Here is a 21,644-nt window from a genome sequence, read left to right on the forward strand (position 1 = left end):
ATGATAGGCAATCTGTAAGAAGGAAGATAAAATGGCTGATAAAACCTCAGCAAATGTCATTAGCTAAATCCAGGTTCCAATTGCAAAATAAATACTCACTCAAGTGTTAGACTGAATTAAACTAATTTTGATATTGATATTTTTAGAAGCTCATTTTGTTCAAGTAAGAAATAACCCTTAGACTTCATCCTCTCCCTATTCTCCACTTTTAAATTCCTACAGGCTCATTAACTGGATTAATTTCAGGGCTGCCCACCTCCTGTGTGGGAGTCACAGAATTATATCCCTCCCATGTGGTAGGTCCCTTCATACCCTACCTTTTGTGAGAGGCAGAGCACGTGCTGTATCTGTGCTGGGGGGCCCATGGTGCTGAGAGCTCTCCTACTGATAACTAATCCTGGGATTCCTGCTCATTGACTCATGCTCAAGCCTTGGTTCCAAAGTGTCAGAAAGCAGCTACGCTGGAAGTTATGACACAGCGTGTAGCTGCTGATGACAGGCTGGGAATGGGCACAGACCCATTAATACCAGGTTGCTCAATTCATCTGTCTGACTATCTGGATGTTCCTTTGCCTGCCCTGCCTGCCCCCCACCCATCCTCCTGACCACAAAAGCTGGTGACTCTAGCGGTGGGATCAGAATTACAGATCTGGTCTATTGTCCTCTTCCAGATAGCATGATCAAGCAGAGGGCTGCAGATATTCGACCTGATCTAATTGAAGATGTCCCTGCTCATTGCAGGGGCAGCTGGACTAGATGACCTTTAAAGGTCCCTTCCAATCCAAACTATTCTATGATTGTATTCATGAGAAACCCTGACAACTTTTGCATACCTTATTGTCCCTTCTCCCATTTCTCAGCCCTCCTTTTCAAGGCATTTGTGGCTCCCTGTCTCTTCCCCAGTCTCACCCCAAACAAACTACCCACTACAGTTGCTTTTTCTCTATTGGTCCTGGTTTTGTAATATCCATACCCAAATTTAGAATTTCTGATATCTTTACCTAGGTAGTCTCAGCTTTATATGGTGCAATTGATAGGGTTACCTAGGCACAGGTAGCCTCAAAAGATCCCCAGTAGTCCCCTCCAAATATCTGTGAAATTCAGACATTTCTCACATACCTCCCTGTTAAGCATGTGCAAAATCCAGCTTTCCCTCATGGTGCTATCTACAACTTTTGCCTGCTTCTCACACTGTACCGATAATGTTCAGAAGCTTCTTAGATCATATCCAATAGCTTTTAATTTTTTGGTTTTTTAGGTAAACCTCACGCCAGGGCCTAGTCGATGGTGTAGTTATTTACCTGCAATCCTAACCTGGTGCTGAGCCGCTTTTAAAGTATCTTGAGGTCTCACATAAATTATATTTCACAGTAGAATACACCTTTCCTTAGGAAATCATGAGGATTATCATTGGAATAAATGGGAATTATTCATATAAATCTATACACATTTATAAGAGAATAAACTCCTCCATTAACAATTCCCTGGTATTCAATTTTCATTGACAAAAAGACAAAAAGGAGTATTAAAACCATGCTGCATGTGACATGGATTGCTCACAAGCAACTGCAGAACTATGCATTCTTATCTGAACCTCAGATTACTTTCCTGAAAGTTTAGTTATGGCATTTGCTAAAGTATCCTGTATGCTTAACCAAGTGTGGCTTCAACCAAAAAAAAAGAATGAAACCAAAAAGAACACTTTTTTTCTACAAAATCAGGTCATACATTGCATCGTTTTGTTGTTGTATTTTCTTTCTAAGAACTGTGCTTATGTAACATGAAGGCTTTCGCAAAGTTTGATTAAAGCCTGGAAATCTATAGTTTGTGTAAAATCTGGAAATCTAAAGTTAAGTGATACATATAATACACTGCAGTTTAATCTATATTCCAGGCAGTGCTTGACCATTTGGGAAAGTAAAACTGGAGACAAATTCAGAGTTCCTGCTGCTCACTGAATCGGTCTGTTTAAACAGTCCTTTACCAGTTATGCACCTATAAACTCCAAGGGAAGATCCTGATAATGTTGGATGAAACAGATGAAGGGAACTGTTTCCTTCTTGATGATGAGTAGGTTTTTCCTTTGTTTCTGTGTATCAGTCTAGTTTAGCTTTATGTGGTCTGTGAACTGGGGGGCGGGGGAGGGGGGGGGAATGATGCATATTAATTAGTAACTCTCCAGTCATCCAGTACACAGGCACGTAGTTTCAAAATATTCCCCTGTGGATGTTACCCAATGTATGCATACAATGAGCTCCTCATGGAATCTTGACCATCAACCATGATTCAACTTTAATCTGCCAGCCATCATGTCTGTCTGCTTCTCTCTCTTTGACTCACTCATCTTACAAAAATGGCATTTTGCGAGAGAAGCATTGTTCACTCTTAAGTTCTCTAAATGGTACAAAGAAAGTATTGAGGACCAGAGGCTCTGTTCATTTTTTCTTCTAATTCCTAGTATGGAGTAGGACTGCTTAAATCTGAAATGCAGTTTGTCAATGCTAAAACCATTTTCACTTTCTTTAAATTCTTCAGCCAAAATTAGGAAGCATGATTTCCCAGGAATTCATCTAGTTTATACTTCCGTCCCATCTAAACAATTAATCCTAAAGGTCTTTCTAGAGAAGATGTATATTCATCAAACTAATGCTATATTGTAAATGGTACTAGGTTGCACATCATTTGAGGAGAGTCATTGTGTATTAGGGAGTACTGGGCTAAGACATCATAAGCAAAATATTAACTGGATATTAATGGGTTTTTTAGGAATACAAAATCATAGAATCATAGAATCTTCATGGTTGGAAAGGACCTTTGAGATCACCGAGTCCAACCATACACACACACATACAAAAAAACCCAGAAAACAATAAAAAGGAAAAAAAGAAAAAAAAACCCCACAACTCCCCCCCCCCCCCCAAAACCCCCAACAACCTACAATCTCTGCCACTAGAGCATGCCCTGAAGTGCCAAATCTAGACGTTTCTTAAACACCTCTAGGGATGGTGACTCAACAACCTCCCTGGGCAGGCTGTTCCAGGGCCTGACCACTCTTTCAGTAAAGTAATTCTTGTAATTCTTCCTAATATCTAATCTAAACCTCCCCTGCCGCAGCTTCAGACCATTTCCTCTGGTCCTGTCATTATTCACCTGGGAGAAGAGGCCAACACCCACCTCTCTGCAACCTCCTTTCAGGTAGTTGTAGAGGGCAATGAGGTCTCCCCTCAGCCTCCTCTTCTCCAAGCTAAACATGCCCAGCTCCCTCAGCCTCTCCTCATATGACCTGGTCTCCAGACCCCTCACCAGCCTGGTAGCTCTCCTCTGGACATGCTCCAGCACTTCAATGTCCCTCTTGTACAGAGGGGCCCAGAACTGAACACAGTACTCGAGGTGAGGCCTCACCAGTGCCGAGTACAGAGGCACTATCACTTCCCTGCTCCTGCTGGCCACGCTATTCCTGATACAAGCCAGGATGCTGTTGGCCTTCTTGGCCACCTGGGCACACTGCTGGCTCATGTTAAGCTGGCCGTCCACCAGCACCCCCAGGTCCTTTTCTGCTGGGCAGCTTTCCAGCCACTCTTCCCCAAGCCTGTAGTGTTGTTTGGGGTTGCTGTGACCGAAATGCAGGACCCAGCACTTGTCCTGATTAAACCTCATACAGTTGGCCTTGGCCCATTGATCCAGCCTGTCCAGGTCCCTCTGTAGAGCCTTCCTACCCTCAAATGATCAACACTCCCACCTAGCTTGGTGTCCTCTGCAAACTTACTGAGGGTGCACTCAATCCCCTCATCCAGATCATTGATAAAGATATTAAACAAAACTGGCCCCAAAACTGAGCCCTGAGGGACACCACTGGTGACCAGCCCCCAAGAGGATTTCATCCCATTAATCACAACTCTCTGAGTACGGCCATCCAGCCAGTTTTTAACCCAGCAAAGAGTACACTTGTCAATGCCATGATTCATCAGCTTCTCCAGGAGAATGCTGTGGGGGACGGTGTCAAAGGCCTTACCAAAGTCCAGATAGACAACGTCCATAGCCTTCCCCACATCCAGAAGGCAGGTCACATGGTCATAGAAGAGATCAGGTTGGTTAAGCAGGACCTCCCTTTCCTAAACCCATGCTGGCTGGCCCTGATCCCTTGGCTGCCCTGCACTTACTGTCAGAGCTCGCTCAAGATGATCCTCTCCGTGATCTTTCCTGGTACCGAGGTCAGGCTGACAGGCCTGTAGTTCCCCGGATCCTCCTTCCGACCCTTCTTGTAGATGGGCGTCACATTAGCCACCCTCCAGTCATCTGGCACCTGCCCCGTTGACCAGGATTGTTGATAAATGATGGAGAGAGGCTTGGTGAGCTCTCCCACCAGCTGTCTGAGTACTCGGGTGATTCCCATCCGGTCCCATAGACTTATGTGTGTCTAGGTGCAGAAGCAGATCATTGACTACTTCCTCCTGGATTATGGGTGGATTGTTCTGCTCTCCGTCCTTATCTTCCAGCTCAGGAGGCTGAACACCCTGGGGATAGCTGGTCTGACTATTGAAGGCGGAGGCAAAGAAGGCATTAAGTATCTCAGCCTTCTCCTCGTTCTTGGTTGCAACTTTCCCCCCTGCATCCAGTAAGGGATGGTGATTCTCCCTGGCTCTCTTTTTGTTGATGTATTTATAAAAGCTTTTTTTGTTGTCCTTTAGGTTAGTGGCCAAGTTGAGCTCCAGCTGGGCTTTTGCCTTCCTAATTTTCTCTCTGTATAACCTAACGAGATCTCTGTACTGCTCCTGAGTTGCCTGTCCCTTCTTCCAAAGGTCGTAAACCCTCCTTGTATTCCTATGTCCCATCAGAAGTTCCTTATTCATCCAGACAGGCCATTTTCCCCGCCCTTTAGACTTGCGACACTTTGGCTCTTTTTGGCCTTCGGGCCTTTTTGGGCACTTTTGGCCTGCTCCTGGGCCTTTAAGATTTCCTTCTTGAAAAGTGTCCAGCCTTCCTGGACCCCTTTGTCCTTCAGGACTATCTCCCAAGGGACTCTCTCAACCAGTTTCTGAACAAGCCAAAGTCCGCCCTCTGGAAGTCCAAGGTGGAGGTTTTTCTAGTCCCCCTCCTTACATCACTACGAATTGAAAACTTGACCATTTCATGATCACTAAACCCAAGACGACCTCCGACCACCACATCTCCCACTAGTCCTTCTCTGTTTGTGAACAGTAGGTCTAGCGAGGCACCTCCCCTGGTAGGCTCACCTACCAGTTGTGTCAGGAAGTTATCTTACATGCACTCGAGGAACCTCCTAGCCTGCCTGCTCTCTGCTGTGTTATATTTCTAGCAGATACCCGGCAGGTTGAAGTCCCCAACCAGAACAAGGGCTGGTGATTGCGAGACTTCAGCCAGCTGCTTACAGAATACTTCATCTGTGTCCTTATCCTGGTTGGGTGGTCTATAGCATACTCCCAGCACAACATCTCCCTTATTTCCCTTCCCCTTCAACCTTACCCATAAACACTCGACTTTATCATCACTGGAATCTAGCTCTATACAATCAAAACATTCCCTAATGTACAGAGCCACACCCCCGCCTCTCCTTCCTTTCCTATCCATTCTGAAGAGCTTATGGCCATTCATCGCAGCATTCCAGTCATGACAGTCATCCCACCACGTTTCCGTGGTGGCAACTACATCATAGCTCTCCTGCTGCACAACGGCTTCCAGCTCATCCCGTTTGTTGCCCATGCTACATGCATTCGTGTAGATGTACTTGAGCTGGGCTACCGATTTCACCCCCATCCTTGGCCCTTTATCCCTAGGCTCATTACTAGTGGGCCTGGTTTTATCCCCTTCCCCCTTCGTTTCTAGTTTAAAGCCCTGTCCATCAGCCTTGCTAACTCTTGGCCTAGTACCCTTTTTCCCTTTTGGGATAGGGTTTTCCCATTCTTAGCAAGCAGGCCTGGTATCCTGCAGATCAAACCATGATCATAGATCCCAAAGCCCTGCTCGTGGCACCAGTTTTGGAGACAGGTGTTGATCTGTCTGATTTTTTAAAATGATCTTTTAAATGCAAGCTTGACTTTAGCATCAGCAAAATGTTGGGTATCGAGTGAAAGAACAAAATATCACTAAAAGAAAGTCACAGAACATACAAGAGCCAAAAGAGGCATTGAGTCTTTTTCTTCCAAGTCTGTACGTTTTTCTTGTCTAGATATTATTTAGTGACCATTAGCTCATCAACATGCTTGACTATGCTCATAATCAGTTAGCATTTTCACAGCTTTTACTATGTTGTATGCAGTATTGAACTGTGTAAGTAGCCAGAGTTCAAAGAATTGTTTGTGACCTGAAATATATGGCTTTTTGTGTGGAAGTTCTTGGGACATGTGAGATGGAATTATCAGGCTTACCCATTCCTTCACAGTTGCATGACAGGTGATGTAATAGGAAGAAAAATGTTGACCTTTACAGGATATTGCTATTATGCTCAAAAATCTTTATGTTGAGCGTGGAGATAACTACAGAATACGTAAAAGAGAAATAAAGAACAAACTACAGGTAAATGGAAAAGATAGAAAAAAGGCAGTTGTGGTAAACAAAGAACAACACAATTGGGAATGGCAAAATCAATACTCTATTTTAAGCAGTGAACAGAGACCAGGCTTCACTCACAATTCAGTGACTAACAACACTCTCCAGTGTGCACATAGAGTAAAGTTTAGGGTGAAATGGATGACTTATCTTAGGGAAGAAAGAATCTTCAACTATACCCTGCCCTTGAAAATTCCCTTTGAGTGTATGTTTATCTAAGATCTAGATAGCTCAGGAGTTATTTTCTCTTAATATGATCTTAGAATTAAAAATATAAATATATATGTCCATGAGAATTTAGTGGCCTGCTCTCTGTTGTGCATACTTCATGAAATTAACTGAAATTGAATCTTTTCATTATGGGAGTCTGCTTACTCTGCTTAACTCGGTACAAATTAAAAGATTAATTTCATAAGAACATAAATGTATCATTATGTGAAGTTGGTGGCAAGTAAAATTCATAGGAAAAAAAAAAGTTTTTTCTCAACCTTTTTTCCTGTTATGGTTTAGGAGACAATATGGAGCAGGAAACTACTTGGGAATGTAGCACAATTCAACATAGTGTTTGTACATTAGCGCTTTCACATGCCCATGTGTACAAGCTTTTCCTTAGTTTCAGTGGGACCTTACTTCTATATTTACTCTTTTGTTGTTTAGCATATTAAAATTTTACTAACCACCATAGTTTCAAAAGTCCATTGCATCCCATACCTGTAATTTACTGCAATAGACCCTCACTTCCACTCTGGAATTCCTCAGATTCACACTGGTAAGTTCATGGTTGTTGTAAACTGATGCTTATTTCAGCAAGATCTTCTTGCTAGGCTTAAGGGGAATAGAAAAAGTCTACAGTTTCCCCTGGTGTCTCATTGATGCAGCTTTGATTTGGTAAGCTCATCGTACCACATTATGAAGGTGACGTCTGTAAACCTCCAGTGCTTACTAACCACTAACTTCATCAGTTTTGTAGATGGTCTCTGCATGAGTACAGATTAGACTTTTCCTTTAGAGATGTATATGATTCCAGATACTACTTTCTTCTACTCAGTCAGCAGAAAAAAAATCTCTAATTATGCTGTGGGCACAGTCAACAGAGTCAGCAAAACAAAACTCATTATGTATCACAAAAAATCCAGCAGTGAACAGCTCACACAAATTCTTCATGGAGTTACAGACAATAGATTCTCTACTAGCAGAAAAAAGTTCTGACTTGCTGTCACCTTGATAAGTTCTTGAACTATTTTTGTTTTCTTTCTTTGGTACGTTGACATTGCAATTTCATACATTCCCTTTTATATTATTTTGGCAAACTTTCTTTGTTACAGACATTGTACAGATATGCTACTAAAACACTGAAAATTCATTAGCTCATACTCCATAAAGATGTTAGCATTAGCAATATATTTTGGATATGGTTGGTTTGTGCTGTAGTAAAATACAGTTTGTGTTTTCCTAATAAGTTGTTTGTGTTTTTATTTTCTCCCTGTTCCACAGAGTGAAGAGGACAAAGAAGCAGGAGAACAACATATGCATAATCCTGTTTAACCATAGCCTGCTGTCCTCTACTTTTGCCTCTGACTTCCAACAATCTCTGTAAACTTTGTGCAAGTAATTTGAAACTAAGACAAGTCTTGAACTATAAAACTTCACCATTTTTATGGACTTAAACAATTTATGGGTGTTGGACGTTTTTTCTGGTTTAATCTGCTTTTCTTCTATTTCAGTGAACGGCCAGATATATTTAATGTCTGTTTTTCCTCGCCTGTATTTCCAATTTACTTATTTCTCTATTCTATCTCTGTGCTCAGACTTAAAAGGATGACATAACCACCTTCCTCCAGTCTTCTCTGACACACAGATTTATTTAAAAAAAAAAAAATAACATTTCAGGGCGACTTCCTTAGGGTATGCAGAGAGAGGTAGCTTGCTGATTGCCTCGCACTTGCTCTCGTCATATCTGCTGCTCTGTTTTGCAGTTTCAGATTCCAGCAGAGATGACAGCAGTCAGGGAACAGGAAAGATAAACTAACAAAGATATATTTTAGGTAGATTTGATTTATGTTAAGGGTTTATATTAAATTGGATATTTGATCAATCGCATACTGTTAGGTAAAAAGAAAGCCCTAAGATGAACACAGCTCAGAATGATATTTGGTCTAAAGAGTCAGATATCTTTTGAAGATTAATACCACCATCAACCCCCAAAACCCAATCAACACCAATTTTGGTTTCTCTGCAAAAAAAACCTTCCCAAAATAACCCCTTAAATAACAGATTAAATTTAAGTGTTAAAGTGTTTTGGAGTTTGGAGTTGGTTTTTTTTGTTTGTTTCTCTTTGGTTGGTTGGTTTTGTTGTTTGGGTTTTTTCTGTAGCAAGTGGTACCTTTTTTTTTTCTCTTTAACGTAACTAGGCGACAGGATCAGCTGTAACTGTGTTATTTCTCTTTTCTGAACATAAATTGAAACATTTTAATTTTTTCATGGAATTTTATAAATCTTTCTGCCAATTATTATGATGCTTTAAACTCCAGATTGGAATTTTTGTCACTTAATCTCTAATTTTTTTCTGAATCCATTCCTAGGCAATTTTTTGGTATATATATACCAAAGTGTATAACAATTTTTTATGTCCTCAGTCCCTGAAGGAACATTAATACTATATGAAACTATTAATATTTCATAGAAATGTGCTTGACCATGCATGCCTGGTCAAATTCTTTGAGTTCCCTACTGAAACAGAATCAACCCAAAATACCTGATATCTGAAGACTGGAAAGTCTGATATAATTCAGTAGATTTCAGCTATGTTGTTCCTGATCCACAAAGATAGTGAAAACAGGATTAAGTTCTGTGTGCATCCCCTTTCATGTTCTTTCAAATATACTCACTTTCATTTCTTTTTGCCTTTCATTTTGAAAAGATGAAGTGCATTTTTAATCTTAAATACTACTTTTACATAGTGTCCTAACATTAACATTTAGCTTAAATTTGTAATATATGATTGATCTCAAGTGAACAATATTGCCCTGGACAGTCGTCAGCCAGTGTTATGACACTACCATTGGTAGAGACTAATGAGAACTATAAATGTCAAGCTTACAAAGCAATCGACATCAACTTTGAATGACAGTCTTGTCAAAAATGCAAGTACATTTCAACTGTAAAGTAAATAACTATTTTTAAAACTGCTGTGAATGAGGACCTGACTCAACAGGCATTTCGGCCTTAGCACAATTATCTGATAAAGGTGAAAGAGGCACTGTAAATATACTCTAAAAATAGGTTGTCATACATGTAACTGGGCAACTGCACTGCAACTTCCTTCTGCAAACTTTCTATTTACAATGTTTTTTGTGATCAGACACAGGTCCTAGCCACTGCTGCTTCTGATCTGTTTTCACATGCTTAAATTCCACTTGAAAATGACAGCATAGCTATTATGTTTCTCACAGCAGAAAAAAAATGCAAGATTCTGTTGTCATATTATTAATTAGAAAGTGATACTGTAGCATACTGTTGATTAATTTATCTTCTTTTGTTGACTTGAAGACATGCAATACTGCAGTCAAATCACAGGACCAGTCTTCATTCTACACAACTTTCTCTGTTCTACAATGATCAAACAGTCTTCAGAAGCAAAGAAAAAAGGGAACGGGGAAAATGACAGGGAGGAGATAAACAGATATCTATTTCAACTGGGTAAGTTGGTGTGAAATTTTGGCATGACTGTTGGATCTCGCACACAGAGATAATCTAACTTCCTCAGTTTGCAGTCTAAGTCCCCAAACCATATGATATTTATTCATAGAGAGGTACCTTGATGACATACAAAGTATATTATCATCACCCAAATTTAGGCACATGCTGAAGTGCTCAGGTAATGGTTGTGTTGATTGAATTTGTACTACTATGGCTCTTTGTACAACATTTTAATAATACCAGTAATTTTGCTGCTTTTTTTCCCTATAAAGTCTTTGGCTTAATATCAGTAGAGAATGTATGGTGTTCACTTCTTTGTCAACCATTCAGTTTCAGTTTTCTCTCTTTTGTTCAATATATGGGTATGTGCCCTGCTCATTGAGCACCACTGCAATTTTCCTTGTAGACACAGAAGCAGAGCTCAGTCTAGGCTGCCAAGGAAAATCTAATGGCCACATCTCCTAATTGTGAATGCTCTACATCAAAAGTTTTAAAATGTTCAAGAGATGCTTTGACAGTATATGATTCAAATACTCAGTGAAGTATTATAAATATTTATATTAGAAAAAAAAGATGAGAAAAGAGAGCAGTAGATCCCATTTGATTGCTTCCTTATGATTTCTATTAACAAGAAGAAAATTTATAAAAAGTAAGTCTCATCAGGAGGGCACGTAAAGAAAAAAGTGGCAGAAATTTTCTAGATTCTTCAAAATATCTTTATTTTAATGATTACAAGTGAATGAGCTCAAGGCAGCATGTACATTAAACCTAAATATTTTCTGGAGCATTCATTTATAAATATGGGTAAAATGAAACTCTTAAATAGTAAAAATGTATTTTTAGTCATTACCTTATGAATCTTCGTCAGTCACCAATTTCGTTAACACTGAAACAGATAACTTTTACAAAGGATAACATACTTAAGACATCCATAAAATATCATTAAGCCTGCACTGCAATAGGACATTAACGTTCTGCCAGAGAACAAGTACCAAGTGCTGTTTGGTTGGAGCAGTAAAGTAAAGTATTACTTTATTTGCATTCTTTTTCATTTACATAAACTATTTTTCAGTCACAAACTATATTTCCTTTAAATAAACAGGTGATCATGTTTCAATGAAAATGTTTTCAGGAAAGCTTTCGGATTAAGTAAAAACTTCCAGTAGAGAGAGAAACAGGAGAGGCAAACCTGGAAATTACAACACTTACCTGAAACCGAATCTTTGGCAAGCATAAGACGTATCTATCCTCTAATATTTTTACTCTTACTGTTTTATTGTGTGAGCCTTTTTTTTTTCTTTTTGATTAAAATTTTTGAAAAAATTGGGGGCTTGGGTTTTTGTGTTGTTTTGTTCTGTTTTGTTTTTCCCAGAACAACAACAAAATTTCAAGAGCTTCGTTCTTTTGTGTATAACAGTTTTTTTTTAGCCTCTCTATTTTTTAAAAATTTACTTTGGTGAGCTCCCTTTCAGGTTTTATTTTCACATAGTTTGTTCACATCAGTTTGTACCTAGGAGGTTTTGTTAATTTGTCTAGTAAGTGTTGAAACACTGGGTACCTAAGCCATATGGTATCAGCTCCCAGGAGGAATGACTGACAGAAGCTATTAAGCAGAAAAAACTTTGAAATAGGATCACCAGTGCTACTGTAGATGGATTTGAGTGTGGAAATGTATAGGTCTGGTTATCAGTACAACAAATTGTTCGTTCTGATTACTATTTCTCTTGTTGCTTTAACATTTTGGGTACACTGTTCTACAATCATTCCGCACAATGCGCTTAAGTCTTTCAGAACAAATCTGTAGGCAAAAAGAACTCAATTAAAAAGTAAAAATATGTTTAATCTCATTTGTAAAATGAACGTGAAAAAGGTTCTTCTCTAAAAGACAGCATTAACAAATGGACAGTTAACACACTCAGAGAATAACAAAGACAAGATTTAAGGTGGATTTGCTATAGGATTTAAGATGGTGGTCTCAGAAGAACCATAAATAAGAGATAAATCTACAATAATTCAGTGTTAAGAAATTTGATTTCTTCCCTTTAAAACATGTTCCATAGGAGAATCTCTTAATATAGAACAGTTCATAATACAATATATTTGTATATAGTTTATACTAAGCAAGTGGACTTTCAAGTTATAAAGAAATGCTTATATTTTCAAAGTGTTCAAACAAATGTGCTATCATAGGTACAAAACACAGATTTCCAATAAGCCATTTATTCTAACTGCAGAAAATCACTAGAATACTCTGAGACAAAAATGACATTGATCAGCAATAAAATTTTCCATGGCTATGGGTACTTTTATCAAGCAAACATGAAGCTGTTCTGCAACAATCTGGGAATCCGAGACATATTATCTGATGTAAAGAAGTGTACCAGGCTGCTCCAAACTACAGTAAAATTCAAAGAAGCTTTACCTCCTGTTTTCTGTGAGCTTTGAATCAAACTGTTGGATTGCAAACTAAGCGGACAACAGTAAATGTTCAGAAACCTGCTTTCGTTAGTAGCTGTAGTACTTGCCCCATTCTTTTTTGGCATCTCCACAATTTTTTGCAATTTAAAGAGCATTGCTAGAAATCCCCATGGTTGTCTGACCCACATGATGACTGAATTTACCACCTATGGAGAAGAGAAGAGACCACACATGACAGATACTCTGCAGCCAGGCACAGAGGGGTCCAGGCTGCTCCACTAGCCGCAGATGTCAGCAGCCATAGTGTTTCCAAATGAGACATGAGTTTTCAAGATCCTCTACCTTACTTTCAGGTTCATAGCATAGAAGATAAACCTTCTTTTCCTGTTCTCAGGAACCACAGGTTTTATTTTTTGAAAGAGTGCCTTGTTTGGTAAACTATGGAAAATAATTAATTCAGTTTACCTTTGAGTTGATATCCTCCCTTACCTTCCACCAAATTAGCCCTGGCTCATCTTGTGTCTTCTTTGGTGGTCCCATGAAGCAGGGAAGAGCACTTCCTATGGCTGCCCTCACTGGCTGGCCATCTCATTCAGACTCTAGTATTAAGAAATCACATTTCCTTTTCCTCAGTCCACTGATCTGAGTCCCTCTCACTATCTATTAGCCTTCACGTAACTTTCAGGATCTTAATTATCTTTTCCACTCTTATCCATTATTTAGATTTGGTTTAATGTGTCTCAAGGATTGAGAAGCTGCCAGTGGGGTCTGAGAGCATAAATTGTCTCTGTATACCACTTAAATTGATCTTGTCCTTAGAATACTCTAGCCCATGAAAATGTGACAAATCACGGTCATTACATCTATATTACAATTCTGTTTAGTTGATTTTTCTGTTTTATTATTATTATTATTATTATTATTATTATTATTATTATTATTATTATTATTATTATTATTATTATTATTATTATTATTATTATATTGGCTCTTAATTTTATTTCACTGAAAATAAAATTTGGTATACTGCATTAACCCTGTTTAAATGTCTTTGTTCAGATATACATGATATGTAATGTAAAGGCTTCCTTCCAAAAATGAAGGGAAGAAACTACTCTCCCTAAGACTTTTCCACCTGGCATTATGTCTCATTTCCAAGCAGAGACACCTTGTTGAATGAAGAGATGGCTAATTCTGAACTATTCTTTTGCTGTGGCTGATAATTCTTTTCTGACCCATTTTATGACATAATGACATTAGGAGATTTAACTCCCCTATTATTTTGAGACTTTTGCCTGTCATATAGGATTTATTTTCAGTTGAGCTCCATGGGCTAGAATATGAGCTTAAGATTTCACACTCTTTGTTCCATGATAGGACTTTCAGTAATATAGCTAGTAGGTTTGAACAGTAATAGTAAAACAAATGCAGACATCTTTCTGTCATCGTTCTTTTAAGTCGGATCACAGAGACAGAATTGAGAAATAAGTAAACTGGAAATAGAGGCAGAGGAAAAACAGACATTAAGTATACCTGGCCATTCACTAAAACAGAATAAAAGCAGATAAAACCAAAAAAAAATCCAGAAAATGTGTGTCTTCATTTTAATTATGCAGGGACTCTCCATAAAGAAATCCTACTTCTTTTTGTGCCACGTTTTCAGTTTTCTTTTTCTTTTTCTAACATTCAGCATTTCTTACTCATGTCACTTACCGTGACCTTTTCCTGTTTTGTTTTTCATTCTGCCTCATTTCTCAAGGATTTTGTTCTTTTCCTCATTTTTACTTTATCTGTTAAAATAATCAGTAATTGAATAGTTTATGGTTTCATAGACATGTCTTCTGTGGTCTGTAAACATGACCCTTCAATGAGATTAGTAGGGTGTAGAACGGGGATTAAATTCCTCTTAGTCAGACTTCATGCAGTGTTCCACCATCGTAATAACGTCTCTTTATACTCAGTTCCCATCTGGAAAGCTTTCTTTTGTGGCTAGTCTTTTTTGAAATCAAATAAATAAAATAAAGCCGTTGTAGAAACGGAGAGGGCAAATAGGATGTAATACATGATGTGAGCTGGATGCCTTTACATTTGGAACCCTTTACTTAGAGGATTTTCTATACATTTTTTCATGAACTCAAAATATGAACCTTCATTCAGACGCTACCTGATAAATTCTTCTCTGACTGGTTGCTTGTGGACCCCTTAATTCATTCAAAAGTTGCATTTGGTCTTCAGCATTCTTCACCAAAAAGCAACAGAATCACAATTTGCTATTTTATTTGCAAAATAAGGATGTGGTAATTACTTCATTTAAAAAAAATCAAAAATAAATGGAGTTGTCCTAACTAAGTACATTGCATATTGTTTAAATTCTAATTAAATACAAGAAAGTTATATATACCAATTAAACTGAATGCTGGTGCATACCAACATGGATATTCTATTTTTTTCAGGAGTCATTCAACTGTTAATTTTTCTAATAGATGGACAGTCATTATTTAATTAAAGTAATAATCAATGACCTATTAATGCTTCTCACAATAAGAAACAGAACTTTCCAACAAACTGCTCCATCTGTAGTATGGAAGAAGCACCAGCTGAAATTCAACTTCATGAATCATTTTTCATCTATTTTTTCCCTTGATCAGAAGTTATTTACATAAAGTTGAAATAAGCTATGACTGCAGCCTTTTCCCCATTTCTGTCCCCATAAAACTACTTAGCTAGCATGGAGGAAATCGTGGAATGATTTCTTTTTCTGGAAGGTAACTGCCGACTAAGAGTATGACAGCTGCAGTACTATAGCTTTTCACAGTTGTCAATTAAGAGGAAACAGATCATCAAAACTTGAATGCTTCATTTTATAATGATCTTCTACATTGTGTTATTTTAAAAAGGCAAGTGCCTCTTGACAAGGCTAAAAAAAGGAAGGGGAGGGGGAAAGCTTCCAGTGCTGGCAGCTGACACTCTGTAAAAAGTTTTTTCCAAGAGAAATTGAAAATGGTGAGGTTTGTTCTCAGTTTTCCAGTTCTTGATGTTAATACAAACAATAATGAGCATAATAACAGCATGGATTTGAAACAACTCTATGATGCTGCTTTCTGGAGAAATAATGGAATATTTATTTTTTTTTTCCATAAGATATGTCTGGCAGAAGTTTCACAGACCTTCGTAGACGGAAAACAAGGGCATTGCCTGCTTCTCCTGTTCAGGACGGTTAGTTTCTGGGTTGACCCTTTCAAATAAAAGGAGGTAAAGGAAACAAAGTTGTTCAGGAATGATACTGAGATACAATTAATACTGTGACCAATGTTGTGATCCAACAGAGCATTTACTATTCTGGGCAGATGACCACGGAACTTTTTATCTGTGTAGATCATCACAGGGAACAAGACCTCATCGTAACCAGAGCAGAAATATCTGTGCAGCAGGACCTGCTGTAGTTCCTGACAGAGTGTACCAACTCAATCCAAGAGTTGTTTTTCTCCCTTTTAGGTGCATATCTGAAAATGTCACATTCCATAGGGAATCGTGACTAAACCAGGAGATGTAAACTAGGCAATGTAAACACATCTGGGTGGAATCTCACCCTGATCACACCCATGGAAGCTGTGATTCTGAGCAGCTCTCTGTAGAAGATGCTACAGAGATGGAAGTTTCAGAGCAGGGAGAAGGAATGAAGAAAAGAGGGGTATGCTCTAAGGACTCTGTGCTATCTTACTTAGAGTCAGACCACCCTTAAGTGTAATTTTCATTATGACACTGTGTCCATCTCATAAAATATTGATATTCTGTACATAACTGCAAGACAATTTACAAAATTACTGTAACAGAAGTTCTTCAGAGGAGAAATCCAAAGGGAAAACATATTAGAAGACATAAAATCCCAGTGCCAAATCCAAAAACATTGTACACACATTAAATTACTGAAAATTAATCTGACAATATTTCTTTTGTTCCTCTCATTTTCCGCATTTTATGCCCATGTCTTATCTATCTGCTGTATCTTATCAGTTAGCTTTCAAGATTTTGAACATGGTTGTACAATGTTTAGCACTGGGGCCTAAACCATCTGAGGTCTCTAAATATATGCAAAAAAAAAAAAGAGGATTAATATCAGAGACAATTCTTTTCTTATCTGAGTTTTATGTCTTAGGAAACATTTTTTCTGGTTTTCTTTTCTTTTCTTTTTTTTTTTTTTTTTGTTAATAGTATTGCATGTGTAAAGAAATCTCCCTACCCATGTGCTTTGGCAAGAAAAACAACTCAGAGGGATGTTCTACCCAAGTAATATTCCCAAGACTATTTCCAAAACCACAGAAAACAGTACTGTGTAAAATTTAACAGCTAAATGATGTTTTAGACCTCTTTTGTTCCTCTAATACACAGGTAGCATGTACCTGAGAACTTGTGAATGGTCCATTATAAATCTTTCTTACTGCAAATCCAGTTCCAGGGAATGAAAAATATCCAATAGATATCATAGAATCATAGAAAGGCTAGAGAGTTAATGGACATGCATAAACCAATCACACAAATACTAAAGGTATGTACACAAAGCTGTTGCTTGTACACCCACAAAGTACCTATGTTATTTCTGGCCCCTCTTATGTGTAAATGTATCATCTGCATATTTCATAGAATCATAGAATCATAGAATGGTTAGAGTTGAAAGGGTCCTTAAAGATCATATGGTTCCAACCCCCCTGCCATGGGCAGGGACACCTCCCACTAGACCAGGCTGCTCAAAGCCTCATCCAGCCTGGTCTTGAACACCCCCAGGGATGGGGCATCCACAGCTTCTCTGGGCAACCTGTTCCAGTGTCTCACCACCCTCATTGTAAAGAACTTCATCCTAATGTCTAATCTAAACCTACCCTGTTCTAGTTTAAAACCACTGCCCCTCATCCTATCATTACACTCCCTGATAAAGACTCCCTCCCCACCTTTTCTGTAGGTCCCCTTTAAGTACTGGAAGCTCGCAATAAGATGTCCCTGGAGCCTTCTCTTCTCCCGGCAGAACAACCCCAACTCTCTCAGCCTGTCTTCATAGGAGAGGTGCTCCAGCCCTCTGATCATCTTTGTGGTCTTCCTCTGGACTTTCTCCAACAGGTCCATGTCCTTCTTATGGTGGCCATGCTTCTTTTGATGCAGTCCAGGATGTGGTTGGCTTTCTGGGCTGCAAGTGTACATTGATGGCTCACGTTGAGCTTCTCATCAACCACCACTCCCAAGTCCTTCTTCTCAGGGCTGCTGACATGTTTCTCCCTTAGAATACACCAATTAAGAAGTTGTAGAATAAACAAAGCCATGATTTCTACCAGCACAGAAACACATTGCAATCCACAAGACACAGCTAAAAATTACACCACCAAACAGTGACAGAGTAACAGTACGTAGGATTGCTTCTCAGTAAATGTCTCTGAGCATGTCTTGAGAGTGACATGATAATGAACTATTTAGTTATGCATATTCCTCTGCAGTCTGCATTAGTGGTAGTCTTTTTTCTTCCCTATCCTTTTTTTGAATGAAGTTTTGTACATTATTCTGTACACTATTTATTTGCAAAATACCTAAATATTGCAAGTTAATTACCAACTTTCAAAGATACAAGCACTGACCTAAGGAGAAATCACCAAATATTTAAATTAAGGGAAAAAATAATTAAAATCTATATTTAACAAGTATTTATTATGTATGTATGTATGCACTTATTTTTTATCTCAAGTAGTTTCTTTGTTTGGATGGATCAGTACCTTTAGTGTAGTAGGGTTATTAATAGCCATTAGGCTATTAATTAGTACATTGTCAGATTAAGATTTAAGTAATTTTCACACTTTTTCCTTTGCATTTAAGTTTCCTTTAGTTTTATCACCGAAGAGACTAGGTTTGATCAATTTAATTAAAACAATGGACAAAAAAACACACCAAGGATTTCTTGCTTAAATTTCATGCTTCATGCTCTTCTCATCTTTATTCAACATGCTTCCCATGGTTTATGTAATACAGTAGATCAGTTGTTTTTATTAGACCATCTCTATTTTAAAAATTTTTGTTAATAAAAGTAAAGAACTTCTTTCTCTCTTAGAATGTATCTGTAAAGGCGTGGAGGACTAGATCTTTTGTTTGGAGATTATGGGACCTTTCCATTTTAGAAGGAATGCTTGTGCGAGGTGATGTATTAGATATTCTCTTAATCCTTGAGCACTACTGCTTGAATCCAGTTAGAAGGTCAGCAACTGTCATATCAGCTCTACGTCAGGAGATTTTATTAACCTTGGTCTCCTGTTATTGACTCTTCTACCCTAATATTTTGATGTGATTATATCCAAATGCAGTCCCATCTTTTCCTAATCTCTCTTGGAGGGGTCACTCATCATTTTGCAAAAATATTTTGGCAATGTCCTTTTGTATTTAAACAATGCCTTGAACGATTTTTTGAGGCTTTACATTTGTTTTTTTTTCCTTTTGCTGGAATATTTCATTTTTAGAACTAGTATACTATTCTTTCAAACTCACTTCTTTAACTTTGTATATGCAGCCCAATATTAATTGAAAAAAAAAGCACATAAAAATCTCAGAATATCAAGTCTAAAATACGTATTCCAGAAACACTTTGTTACATGCATGGGACCTATTAATTGGGAGTACATTTATTCAAAGGAGCACATTCATTGTAGGATACACAAACCAGCCTAGATCATAGATATTCTAACAAAGAGTACTTGATTTGCTTTTATATGCATATACAATCTTCTCAGAGTTTGAAGTCTGATTTCATGGAATAGAATGTTTTCCCTTATATTCCAATTATATTAAAACTTTAGTTTGAAAATGTATCTGAAAATATCAGATTATGGATTTTGAGCATGATTTTTAGAGAAAGCTGAATAATGTGTGGATCAAATAAATCAACAACAATAAACGTAATTCTAAAAAAGCATGCAATTTTTTTTTGGTAACTCTGTGCAGTTGATGTCTCTCATCTCTTCCCATGCTTTTCTTTCAGGGCCTGTGAAACTGTGTCAGGAATTTATGCAGTAACATATACGACATAACTACTTCTTCCATCTGCTTTTGTCTCCAAGTTACGTCTTCCCTCAGGTTCAATCACATTTTCTAATAATTCAAAAAGTACCTAAAATAATTCTGTTACTTAAAAAAAAAAATTAGTCATGCTTAATATCATAACTCTTTTCTTCAGGTGGAAATTCAATTTTTTTTTCAACAAATTATATTCAAACAGGAAAAATGATAAATACGTATTTGAAGGATGACTTTACAAGGAAAAGGCATTTTGACAAAAGTAATTCTGACTTCCATTCTGATCTGCAATATTGCTTTGCATTTCAGTGGGATGCCTAACTGTAACTCATTCTTGTCAACATGAATTAATATCTCGGTCTGACAGTGAACTAGTTTGTATCTCTGAATTTTTAAACATATACATGCAAGTCTTACAGTGGTCTGTCTTTTCATCTTTGGCAGTTCGCTTTGAAAATTTATGTTATTGATCAGATCTGTAGCATTTGTCCTAGATATGCATCAATCATCTGCCACCAGTTTCTGATATACAGTTTTGAGCGGCTAACACAACAGTTCAGATATCAGAGACACATACAGAAGTAACTAATTTTATGCAAACATAGACGAGCACATGCAAAATTATTTGCATGACTATCCTGAATACTCTACATTTCCCCAATTCACTATAACATTTCTCTGGGGGAATTAATCCACATTTTAAGCACTTAAATTTCAATTCTAACCATTTCCCTACTTTAAGTAATACAGTGAATATGTTGGGTTTATTTTTCTATGTAAAGTAAGAGAAAAATAGAGCTGTGTAGACCTTTCAAGGTCATGTAGACCAGCCTCATATCCCAGCAGAGGGTATTTTATATGTGCTCTTAGTGTTCCTTGCTAAAATTTTCATCCATTACTTTTTGCAATATCTATTATGTACAAAAAAGAAGACAATATCTCATTTCCTTATCCTTTGTGGCAGTTTTTTATCTATTTGAAGTCTAATATAGAATAATCCACTATAGAATAATCCTTCTCCCCTCTAAATAACTTCTGTTCTTTTAACCTCTCTTCATCAGTGACATTGCTAGAGCTCTAGGTATTTTACCTGTTTTCATCTAAAGGTCATTGAAGATTAGAGCCTCAAACTGAACGCAGGCCTGTAAATGAGATCTTACCTACATGGAGCAGTGTGTCTTACGAGCATTCTGCTATTTAGAAATCACTAATTTTCCCCTGTAAGAATCATGTTACATAATCCTCGATCCTTTCCTTCAGAAATACTGCTTGGTTTTTTGTTTCCTTAAACCTTGTTCATAAAGCTGAGTGTTCTTGCCTAAGCGTAGAAGCTTGCACTTGTTGTTAAATAGCAATTCATTTTACGTAACTAATGTTACTTGTTCTCTTCTATGCCTTTACAATTATTTGGGTTAACTGTCCTTGTAGCATGGAAGAAATTAAAGTTAATTGAAGTTCTATAATGTTCTGGCTTCTGATCTCTTGCTTTTTAAAAAACAGTCCCTTGTCCTGTCACCTGCCTCTGTGGCTTCTTGTAGACAATTGTTAATATTGCTGACGTTATTTCAGCCAGTATCCTAGACACGCAAAGGTGAATTTCATCAACCCTGGGTTATCCAACGAATACCTAAATTTTCTCAGTACTTTAAAACATCTTCCTTTAGTGCAGTCTGAGATCTTATCTTTTTTTCTATTACAGAAATACCCATGCAGTTAGACGAGTTTACTTTTTTACTAAAGATAATAGCAAACAACGTATTACAAACTTTAATCTTTATGGTATCATTTTAGTAGCTTGTAATTCTACTGGTCAGAAGAATGCATGAGGACAGTTATAGAATTAAAGGTTTCCCTTTTGTCTGTCATTGCTTCTTAATTTTTCCCAGGAGGTCTCATCTCATTAAGTCTGCCTGTTC

The sequence above is a fragment of the Larus michahellis genome, chromosome 2, assembly GCF_964199755.1.
Source record: "Larus michahellis chromosome 2, bLarMic1.1, whole genome shotgun sequence".
Classification (NCBI taxonomy): Eukaryota; Metazoa; Chordata; class Aves; order Charadriiformes; family Laridae; genus Larus; species Larus michahellis.